Source organism: Nothobranchius furzeri, chromosome 10, assembly GCF_043380555.1.
Source record: "Nothobranchius furzeri strain GRZ-AD chromosome 10, NfurGRZ-RIMD1, whole genome shotgun sequence".
In the NCBI taxonomy this organism is placed as follows: Eukaryota; Metazoa; Chordata; class Actinopteri; order Cyprinodontiformes; family Nothobranchiidae; genus Nothobranchius; species Nothobranchius furzeri.
Window position 1 is genome coordinate 71872804 of NC_091750.1, and position 12056 is coordinate 71884859.

Below are 12056 nucleotides of genomic sequence, written 5' to 3' on the forward strand. Positions count from 1 at the left end.
AGTGTCAGTAAGTCATGCGGGGGTGTTATGTTTTGCAAATAGGTGCAAGGTACTGACACTGAATTTGACACCTCAAAACCTAGGAACGTGACTTTTGTGCGTCCTAGCTGGCTTTTCTTCAAGTTGAGTTTGAATCCTGCATATGTCAGTCTGGTCACCACCTCGTCCAAAGTTTTCAGGTGTTCGCTTTCACAATCATGCGTGAAAAATATGTCATCAATATATTGAACGACAGGTAAACCTTCCAGATATGACTGTACGACACTTTGAAATTTATTCGCCGCATTTACCCATCCCATAGGTACAACGCACCATTGAAAATGCTTTCCTTCAAATGTAAATCCAGTTTTAGCTCGACTTTCTTGCGCTAAAGGTACAGACCAAAAACCGTTAGCCAAATCGATGCATGTTTTATATTTTTTAATAGGCATGGTTCGGAGCTGCATGTATGGGTCAAAAGTTTTACGCACGTCGTGCGGAGTCACTCTATTTAAACCTTTTAAATTGTGTACCAGTCTGTAGGTGCCATCAGGTTTAGGAACAGCTTGAATGGGAAGACAGGTGGATAATGTATCTTTCTCTTCGATTATCCCTTTTTCTTTAAGCTCAGCGAGAGTACATCTGATCTCATCTCTTCCTTCTCTGATCGGATACTGCTTTTCCCTGGCAGGCATCGCTCCTTTAATAATGCATTGTTCTTTTACTCTGCCACAATCATTTTTGTGTGTAGCCCAATTACCTTTTTGGATTATTTCTCTGAGTTTGTGCGGGTCCAAACTAGTCTTCTCCAGTTGTTCTTTAATGAGACTATCCATATCTAATTCACCTAAAAAACTCAATTGCAGCGCTGGGTCTTTCGTTATTTTAACTAAATCCTTTAAACTAATTAAGTTTTCTGCACCTTTTATGTAAAGAATTCCCTGTTCGTCTTTATGAACTGCCATGTTACGTACAGAGCCGTCTGCGAGTATCACATTCTTGTATCCTATTTGTTCCATCGGATTATTTTCACGCTTTACTGATATTAATGCCCCGGTATCTAAAATGTATTTTGTATTTTCGTATTTTACTTTAAGCCACTCCCCATCCCAATGCGTATGAGATGAGAGCGCCTCAATTATTTCTACTTTTGTGGTGGCGGTCTTCTCTGATTGTGGTATTTCGCGTCCCAATCTTTGATTGATTGGATCAATTTCTCCTTCTGTTCTCTGGTCATCCGGGCCCACTCCTCCGGATTCGCTCTCCTGGGTCGAGCCACAGGGCAGCCGGGGGGTCCCATGAAAAACGGCCTTGCATTTGGGTCCATTTGGCCCCTGGTTCTCTGGTTCTGATTCGGTTCTGTTCTGGGTGGGAGTTGCCTCGGTTGAGAACTCACTGATTGGCTCCCTTGCTGTTGGTGTGGAGGGGGCAGAGGGGATGGTATCTGACCTTTCAATCTGTTTCCGGCCTGCCGTCCTAATTCGTTTTTTGACTGCTTAAATTCCCTCGTGCGATCCCACGCCTGCGCTTGTCTGATTTTTTCTGCAGGGGAGAGATTAGGCCACATCGCAGCCATCATTAATCCCCCGGGCAGATCAGCTAAAAGTTTTTCCTGCTGTACTTGGGAAAGCCCTGCGATTGTTCCCAAACACCCCGCTAATGTAACTTTTCCTGTACTGATTTCAGAGCTTAAAGCTTTCCTCCGTCGTTCACCAGAATCCTCACCGATCCCTCTGGGAGAACTCTCCGCCAGGGACATCAACGAGGCTCCTGGGGTTAAACGCAGATCGTTCTTTAATGCTATAACCTGAGAAATTTCTGGACTTGAAAGTTGCTCAATCGTCATACCTCGATCCTGAAGCCGCTGTACATACCCAGCGTCTGTCTCACCCGATGCTCTTTGTGGCAGAATGGTATGATCAAAATGTCCTAAGCTTACTCTTGACTGTTCCTGAGCAGTTTGCCAATATGGGGAACATTCCTGTTCTAGGATTCTCTCTTTAGGCATTGAATTAAGCTGTCCTCCCTGCGGAGTGCTTCGGTTTACATCCAAAGGTTGGGAGGGGCTGCACGGCGAGTAGCAGTGAGTTTTCACTGCCGAATCTCTAGCCATACATCCACCTCGATAAAAATCATATCCTTGGCCTAAATAAGCATGCTTAAAAGGTTGCCCCCATCCTGGTTGCAACATGACTTCTTCCCTACTTTTTGCTGCTTGAATTGCTGAAGTCGTGAAGCCATCTACAGGGTACCAGTCTGGAAAAGGATTTTCTGCTTCTTCTCCTGCATAATTCTGGTCTCCCTCTGTATTAATTGCAAACTGGCCTCGTCCTGGTTCTGGAACCGGTCTAACTGGGCCTATGTTAGGAGGTGCCTGAGGGTCATAATATTTCATCTGTACTGGACGGCTTTTCTTATTTAGTCCTCTAATGCCATAAACCATAGGATTTGTCTCATCTCCTTTTTCTGCTCTCTGGGGTTGCTGCTCTACATTTTCTCTGTTCTCACCTTGCTCATGGGCTGTAACTGGGGATAACCAACTCACTTTTTCAGGTGTTTTGCCTCCAGGGATCCGAGTGCTGCATTTTTGATGGGATTCGCATTCTGACCTGAGCGTCCCTTTGGGTGTGCCACGCACCACCAGTTGGGAACCCTGTTCTTCCTCCGATTCAGCCTCACTCTCGCTGCTTCTGTCTCTGGCCTCAAACCAATGTTTGACTTTCTTCTCTACTCGCGGCAAGGCTGACTTATCCACTAAAATTACGACCGGGATGTCTCCTAGCCTGCTAGAGGCTTCGGAATAAATCACTAAACCTGCACCATATGCTTCAGTTATCCGACACACCTGGGGTTTGTTATTAAGCTTAAACACTAGCCGTCGCGCTCCTAAATCCAAGGCTTCTGACACCACCCGCTCCCAAGCTTGGTGAAAAGAGATGTCGGGATTATGAGGGTCTACGTTAATTATGGAAATAGCGCTGACACGACCTTCCAGATTCCCTAATTGCTTGTCTAAGAGAGTAGTAATTTCTCCAGCTTCGTAATTACGATCTACCAGCGGAATCATAGAACTTCTGCTTTCTGCCCCTAAAAGTCTCCTCAGAGAACTTAATGAGGACGTAGTACTGGCAGAACTTTGTGGATCTTTCAGAAAGATCAACACATCTTCTTCTCGGATCTCCGCATCTATTTTCTCGCCTGATAAAATTATCACCGGTTCTTGACCTATCATAACATGATTCGGAGGAGCCGCGGGACTATGCGGTTCTAACGGGGGAAAAGGAATTGGGTTTGGAGTCCTTTCAGCTCCTGACCGTCTCTGGGTCTCGTCTTTGTCCCACGCAGCAACATGCTGTTCAGTGGGCGGTCTCTCCGCTCCTCTCATGGGCACCTGAGAAGGGGTTTGTACATGTAGAAACGGGTTCCACTGCGCCGGCCGAACCGCGTCAGGCGGGTTCGGTGGGGGTGGAGGAAATCCGCTCTCGGAACCGGGGCTCACAGGGAATTCCCCGCGGAGCGCTGGATACAAAGGGGGCGCGGTCGGAACCGATTGGGCTTCATCCCAGGAGTCCGACATTTCAACTGCAGCTCGTCTCCGGTACATTTCCGCTTGGAGCTCCGTGATCCCCAGTCGGTTACATAACGCCTGTCTCATTTGAATTGCCTCATTTTTGCTTCTAGATAAGAAGTAAATTGTTCTACTATTAGCCCGTTGAACCACGAACTCCGCCATAGCAGAGTACATCGCTCCCTGATCACATCGGTACTGCCCGACTCCAAATGGAGTGAGAACTAAAGGTTCCGTTCCAGTTGGTATTTGCTCAAGCAATCCCAGAAGGATCTCATACTGCTCGCCCGTGGGGAGTTTCGCTGGATTTTCCCAACAACACCACGCTATCTGATTAAAAACAGGATCATTTTGTTGTTCTGCTAGAATCACTAAATCACCCACTAACGGAAATACATGATTATTCTTTACTTGAGTTTCAGCATTCGGACAGCGCTCCGCTGCGGCTTGAGCCGTTTCGGCCTTGTTATGAAAGCTCCGGTTACAGGATACTGCTAAAACGCTTTGTGGTTCACCTTGAAATGTCGCTATTTCTCCGGTGACAAATCTTACATTAAGGAGAACATTTTCCGGTTTTACCGTTAAAGATCTATCTGCCATGGCTGGTTGAAAGTTTCTCTTTTTTATTATTTATTTTATTTTTATTCGTTTTCACGTCTTATTCTTTATTCTTACTCTTTATTCCTTTTTATTTTTTGCCTAGCTTTTATCCTTGGCTTTTCTTACGTCGGAAAGCCGTGATTTCTTTATACCTCTTTGAGTTAATCGTCCGTTCTCCCAAATTTCCTTCCTTTTCGAGAAATTGGTGCGGTTTTCACTCCAAGGTTATAAGCTTATCAGGTCCATAGTGCGTAAGCTTTTATCAGCCTAAAAGACATAGTTCTACGTCGAATAGTCCGGTATCTAATATTTGAACCTTCGCCGATTAGCCCCACGTTGGGCGCCATGTCGTGTGCCCGTCCCATTTACCGGTTCCTTTAAAACCCAGTTCCGTTAGAACTTATGAGACGGTGCATCCATCAGGGTTCGATGGGGATGTCGGTGAGTATTATGGTATTAGATCCTGGTTTGGGCGTCCTAAGTTAGAATCATATCTTTTATTTTAAAGGTGAAATAATATGTAAGACCTTTCCTTCTGTAGTAGCTCACTTCTTTTTAAGCAATCCCGTTATCTTAAGGTTTCTTTATATTAATCTGTCACAAACCGTAAAGTAAGTCCTGATAATTCCAGAACCCATAATTAATGTGCTTACCTCTGTGCAATTAATGATCAGAGCCCCCCACTCGTGAAGCTTTAGAGAAAACCTGAAAGAATCAGGATTATGTTTCTTTTTCAAAAAAGGTTTATTACAAAATCAAAATACAAAAATGGGTAGATGAAAAAACAACTGCTATCCCCCACGGAGGAATTAGTTCAAAATGATTAAATAAGAGTTAGTTTACACTAGCTCTCGTCTTCTCAGAATCTCTCCAAGAACTCACTTGTCTAGCTCTGCTTCTCTCCAAAAAACTGCCTGTCATCCCCCATCCAGCAGGATGGGGGATGACCCCTCCAAATCTGCTCTGTCTCTTCTTGTCCTCTGCCCCAGCTGCTGTCGAATCTCTCAATCCCTCTCTGCTGTTCAGAGCTGTTCTTATATACCCTTCCTGGACCAGCTTAAGGTCATGGGGTCATTTACCAGATACACACTTTGTAGCTCAACACAAAACATTTGGTGTCATTTTCCTTCTTAACACAGGTCATTGCATCATCTTTTGCAGCATTCTTCAGTTTCTCTCCAATGTTCCCGAGAGGGCTTCTGGATCTGATGGGCTTGTCTTCATTCTGTTCTCCTCCAATCCCATCTTTCCAAGCCAGGGGTGGGGCAAAGAGGTGGGGTCAGTCTCCTGACCCTTCGCCCAGTTCTGTCCTCTTGTCCCTGTGACCCTTGTGTGACCCTTGTTTCTGACCACAGTTTTTTTGACCTGCAGCCCAACTCCTGTCGACTGGCTGATTTTGCTCGCACAAGCCAGTCCAGTGTGGCTCACCTTCTGACCCCGTACTTGCCACTGTCTTTGGCATGTGGGACTCGCAACATCCCCCATGCGAGAAAAATCTAGCCAGGGGACTGCAACAGCCTTCTTTGGGGTGGGGCTGCCTCCTCCTCTGGATCATCTTCATCTCCAGTCTCAGACCCAGAGTCTGACTAGCTCAGAGTCCAGATACACACCATCATCATCATCATCATCACTCACTTCAGTCTCTGAAGAACCAGATGTTTGTTCATGAGGGTTCAGAACTGGGTTCCTGCTTCTCCACCAGTTTCTGCTGCCATCTTGTCAGCTGAGCTGCTGGTTGGAACATCTCAGTCTCCACCTTCAAGCAGAGACTCTCTCCCTCCAGACTGAAGACATCTTTTACTGCAGAGCTTCAAATATTCTCCTCACACACCTGAACAGCAACAAGCTAACTCTGCTTGTAGCTGCAGGTGGGAAGCTTACGCTAAAAACTATAAAGTGTGGCAAGGTGGATTAATGAGGGCCCGGGCGGGATTCGATCCCGAGACTCCCGGGGTGGGAGTCATACGCTCTAACCACTCAGCCAAAGGGACATCCCCTTAGCCAAATGGCCAGTATGCATTATCAATCAAGACATTGTGACAGAACGCTCACACTGTCACACCTTCCCCCCTCTTTCCACCAGCGCGTCCTCGTACTCCCGCGCAAGGTGCCACAAACTTCACATCCACGGACCTACTTGACAGTACTACATGGATCCTGCCAACAACACCAAATGTGGCAAGGTTAAAAATGCTTACGCCTTATTAGTGTAGCTGTCTGTCAGGTCAGAATCATACGGAGCTGTTAGTTCAGGACTCTCCCTTCTCAACAGAACTAGTAGGGGGAGGGGTGATGTCACCACATCCTGCTTGTCTGTTGTTGCTCAGCTGACTGAGTGCTTTTTCTCTGTTCAGCTGTGGCTTCTCATATCTGCAGGCTGCCGAGAGCGGAAGCTAGGTGCTTGTCTCAAGCAGATCCTCTAAAAACAAAGTTTAATTGGAGCAGAGTTCCAATGCTCCCAGTTATAAGTCCGTCCTTTACAGGCGGCACGGTTTCTCCCCTCACGGAGCCCTTAAGCACAGAGGTTCACACATTAAACATGTTCCCGGCTTCTAGCCTCCATTGCGCGTGACGATGCCCGACATGAGATTCTATGAAGCTAGGAAACATGATTACTTTACAGTTCGTGACAAATACCTCCCCGTGTTACCAGAAACGAGGCCCAAGTCACACAGATTCTTACATATCAGTCCTTCACTAGATTTTGATCCAGCCATGACGTTTAATCGCATCTCACTTGTGCCTCAGCACCCGGACAGCGCCCCGCCGCAGCTCCATACTAGCTTTTCCAGCCTCATTCTGAAAGCTCCGGTTACAGGATATTGAAAGATCTATCTGCCATGGCTGGTTAAAAGTTTTTCTTATTCTTTATTTATTTTTATTTTTTGCCTAGCTTTTATCCTTGGCTTTTCTTGCGTCGGAATGCCGTATTTTCTTTATACCTTTTTAAGTTGATCGTCCGTTCTCCCAGATTTCTTTCTTTTTCGAGAAACTGGTGCGGTTTTCACTCCAAGGTTATAAGCTTAATAGGTCCTTAGCGCGCAAGCTTTTATCAGCCTAAAAGACAGTTCTACGTCGGATAGCCCGGTATCTAATATTTAGACCTTCACTCCGTTGCCCCACGTTGGGCGCCATGTCGCGTGCCCGTCCCATTTACCGGTTCCTTTAAAACCCAGTTCCGTTAGAACTTATGAGACGGTGCATCCATCAGGGTTCGGGGGTGTATCGACGAGTATAATCGTACTAGATCCGGGTTTGGACTATCTAATTAGAATCTTGTCTTTTATTTTAAAGGTGAAATGACTTGCACGAATAGCCAGCCCCAGAGTGCTACACTTCTTTTAAACTCGTTACCTTTTGGTTAAGATACTAGAGAGAAGTCTGGAGGCAAGCCAAGCCTCTCAGCAATTGTTTGGATTACCCGGAATTAATTGCGCCTCTAACAGCTTATGTGGGAGGTTGGCAACTATAAAATGATTTATGCTAGTTGATCAGGCTATCATAAGTTTATCAATTTATTTATTAATCCAACCTTCCAGCTGATTAGAGACTTTTTCAACCTGCAATCAGAGCCAAAATAACCTCGAATATTTTGCTTTTATCGCCCTTAAGACAACTCGTTACCCGCAAGGAGGGAGAAGTTAAAACTTCCCTTATCTTAAGGTTTCTTCATATTATTCTGTTATAAACTGTAAAGTAAGTCCTGATAATTCAGAGACCGACCTTCGACATGCTTACCTCTGTGCAATTTATGGCCAGGGCTCCAAACGTGAAGCTTTGGAGAAAACCTGAAAGAATCAGGATTATGTTTCTTTTTCAAAAAAGGTTTATTACAAAATCAAAATACAAAAATGGGTAAAGTAAAAAACAACTACTATCCCCCACGGAGGAATTAGTTCAAAATGATTAAATAAGAGTCAGTTTACACCAGCTCTTGTCTTCTCAGAATCTCCCCAAGAACGAAGCCTGAAGCACTCCCTCTCGATCTGAGCTGCATCCTTTTATATCATTTCTGAGACTGCTCTAAACAATGCAAGAGTCACAAGTCATTCTCTCCTGACAGTTTAGGTCAAGGGGTCATCTACCAGATACACTTTTTTTAGCTCTACATAAGACATTTAGTATCATTTCACTACATGCAGTATTCACATGAGGGCACAAAAGTTACATGCTGCACTCCTGGAATGAGAGCACAGGTCATAAATCTTCATATTGGTAGCAAATTGTAGATCTTCTTTCAGCATTCCTGAGAGCTCCTGGGTCCAGCTGGACCTCTCCTCACTCCATGCCATTCCTTCTTTTCCCGCCAGAGGTGGAGTTAGGGGCGGGCCCAGGGGTGTGTCCATGGGTGGATCTAGAGAAGACAGCTTGTCTTTTGACCCTTTGCCTAGTTCTGTCCTCACCAGCAAGTCCTGAACTCCTGTCCTCTTGACCCTTGTGTGACCCTTGTCCCTGACCACTGTTTCTAAGCCTTGACTGGTTGCTCGGGCTTGCAACAGAACTTTGCCAGCACCTAGCGCATGTCTGAAAACTTGTTTTTTTGTGTATCTCGCCTTCCTGAGATTATCTGTCCTGTTCTCCTCCGACCTCCTCAGGAAACTTCTCCTCCACCAACCAAGCCTCCATCAGCTGCAAGAAGACTCATCGGATTCCAACCCTGTCTGCCAGTCCCATCGCTCACCCCTGACCGCCTGCTCTCCAAATCCCCACCTGCCAACTCGGACACCTCCAACTCTGGTACTCAGCTCCCAGCCTCACCTGACTCTCGCTCTACCAGCTCAGCCAGCCGTGACTTGCCCACCCCTCTCAGCCTTACCAACAACCAGGAAACTGTAAGCTACAAACTCATTTCTTTCACGGTCAAACCTGCATATACTCACTCCAGTCTCTGTTCTAGAACCCCACCGGAACCATCGGATCTCAGACCATCATCTCCTTCATACATTATAATAAACCTTTTTACTTACCTTTGTCTCCGTGCATGATTCTGCATGTCGTGGGTCAAAAAACTGCAGCCCAGCATGACAGAATCATCCGGTCAAAATTCTGACCCACTCGCAGAATCTCTCCTGCCGGCTCTCGCCTCGACTTTATCCAAACATGAAAATTCCATCCAGTCCCTTCTCGAGCACCAGTCCAAAACAAACCAACACCTGTTTCAATTAGAATCCGTAATCCGGCAGTTCAATGATAAACTAACAGCGTCTATTCCTTCTGCTCCTCCGTCAGCCGCTCAAGCGCTTCCGGTTCAAACCGTCCAAGCACCCCGTCTGCATTTCCGGGTCCCGGAGTCTTCTCCATCAGACACTTACCGGGGTGAATTCGGCCAAGTTCGAGGTTTTCTCCTGCAATGTGATCTAACTTTCGGAACATACCCTGAAACATACAACTATGACCAAATAAAGATTTCCTACATCGTAGGTCTGCTCCGCGGTCGCGCCCTCCAATGGGCAGAGGCACGTAGTCGTGATCCTGATTTTCTTAAAGGCACATTGCACGATTTTCTCACTGAATTTAGGAACACTTTTGACAATACTGAAACACCCGCCGAGATATCAAAGACATTATGGAATATGAAACAAGGTAAACAAACGGTCCTAGATTTTGCCATAGACTTTAGAACCCTCGCTACCATCTCCAAAATGGATCCAGACTCCCTCAAAGGAGCCTTCTCCCAAGCCCTCAACACTAGTTTGCAAGACCAATTAGCTTTTTGTCCAGAACCAGAAACATTGGAGGACCTGATCAGTTTGGCTGCCCGCATAGAGAAGAGGCAACGAAGCCGCCCAAGACCTGTCCAGCCGTGTTATCAGCCAGTGTTGCAAAACCAATTTTTCCAATCCGCTTCACCACCAAGACCCATCAATGTTTCGGTCCCTCAGGACGAGCCCATGCAGGTTGGCCGGGCCAGCCTAACTCCAGAGGAAAGATTACACAGACTCTCCTCCCGACTTTGCTTGTATTGTGGAAAGCCTGGCCATTTCCTGTCTAGTTGCCCTGTTCGCCCAAAAGGGAGAGCCCGCCAATAATTCCGGGAGTATTGGTGGGTGGTAATATGGATAACAAGTCTTCCCGTTGTGAACTAAACTGCTCTGTCTCATTTAATCAGGACTGTTTTCCTGCTAAGGCCTTGGTGGATTCAGGTTGTGAGAGAAACCTTCTGGACCAGACAATCGTGGACCGACTCAACATTCCTACGACACCACTTACCACCCCCATCAGGGCATCATCATTGGACGGTAATTCGCTGACCACAATCACCCACCAGACAGCGCCAGTAAAGTTGTTAATCTCCGGTAACCATCATGAAACCATAACCTTTTTCGTGTTCCCTTCGCCCCAGACCCCGGTTGTTTTGGGTCATGACTGGTTAGTCACTCACAATCCTCACATTGACTGGAAAACCAATCAGATTTCATCCTGGAGCCCATATTGCTTATCTCACTGCCTCCTATCTGCTAACCTCTCTGTCTCAGCTCCAGTTTCCAGTACACCTACTCCTCCCGATCTGTCTCTAGTTCCATCTGAATATCATGATTTACAAGCTGTGTTCTGTAAAGACCGGGCCTCCTCTCTGCCACCTCATCGCCCGTACGACTGCTGTATTGATCTCCTGCAGGGCGCTACATTACCCTCCAGTAGATTATACAGTTTGTCCAAGCCCGAACGGGAATGCATGGCCACTTACATTTCAGAATCTCTAGCTGCCGGTATTATTCGCCCATCTACATCTCCTCTTGGAGCAGGTTTTTTCTTTGTTGCAAAAAAGGACGGCTCTCTACGCCCCTGTATCGATTATAGGGGGCTTAACCAAATTACAATAAAAAACAAGTATCCTCTGCCTCTGTTATCCTCCACTTTTGATCCTGTCCAGAAAGCCACCATTTTCACAAAACTAGATCTCCGTAATGCTTACCACCTGGTCCGTATCCGAGAGGGTGACGAGTGGAAGACGGCATTCAAGACACCCTTGGGCCACTATGAATATCTGGTAATGCCCTTTGGCCTCACCAACGCCCCTGCTGTTTTCCAGTCACTAGTCAACTCGGTTCTCCACGATTTCAATGATAAGTTCGTTACAGTTTACCTCGACGATATCCTGATATTCTCCAGCAGCCTCTCAGAACACCGCCATCACGTCCGAGCTGTACTGCAACGTCTTTTGGAAAACCGCCTCTTTGTTAAAGCCGAGAAATGCAAATTCCACGCCTCATCCGTGAAGTTTCTTGGATTCGTCTTGGAGAGCGGGCGGTTGAAGACAGATCCCGAGAAGATCCAAGCAGTTCGTGATTGGCCCACTCCCACCACCCGTAAACAGTTACAACGGTTCCTAGGGTTCGCTAATTTTTACAGAAGGTTCATCCGCAACTACAGCCAAATAGCATCACCTCTCACCAAATTAACATCCACTAAGAGAACTTTTGTATGGACCCCTGAGGCAGACACCGCTTTTCTGGAGTTAAAGACTCGTTTTTCACAAGCTCCTGTCCTGTCTCGTCCCGATCCCACTCTTCAATTCACAGTTGAAGTGGACGCTTCAGACTCCGGGGTGGGGGCTGTTCTCTCCCAGAGGTCTCCTTCCGATAACTTGCTTCACCCCTGTGCTTTTTTTTTCAAAGAAACTCTCGCCTGCAGAACAAAATTATGATGTGGGTGACCGGGAGTTGCTGGCAGTGAAACTCGCACTGGAGGAATGGCGCCATTGGCTGGAGGGAGCTGAGTACCCCATCATAATCTGGACAGATCACAAGAACCTCGCTTATCTGAAGGAAGCCAAAAGACTTAACCCCAGACAGTCCCGTTGGTCTCTGTTTTTCACTCGGTTCAACTTCACTATCTCTTTCAGACCCGGAACCAAAAATGTGAAACCAGATGCCCTGTCCCGTCAGTACTCCACAGACAAAGACCA

General features: G+C 46.5%; 1 protein-coding gene across 1 annotated transcript in view; it reads right to left on the reverse strand.

Moving 5' to 3' along the window:
* The window catches only part of sgcd (sarcoglycan, delta (dystrophin-associated glycoprotein)), a 381774-nt gene that overhangs the window by 265158 nt on the left and 104560 nt on the right, over window positions 1-12056 (reverse strand). The window lies entirely within an intron of this gene.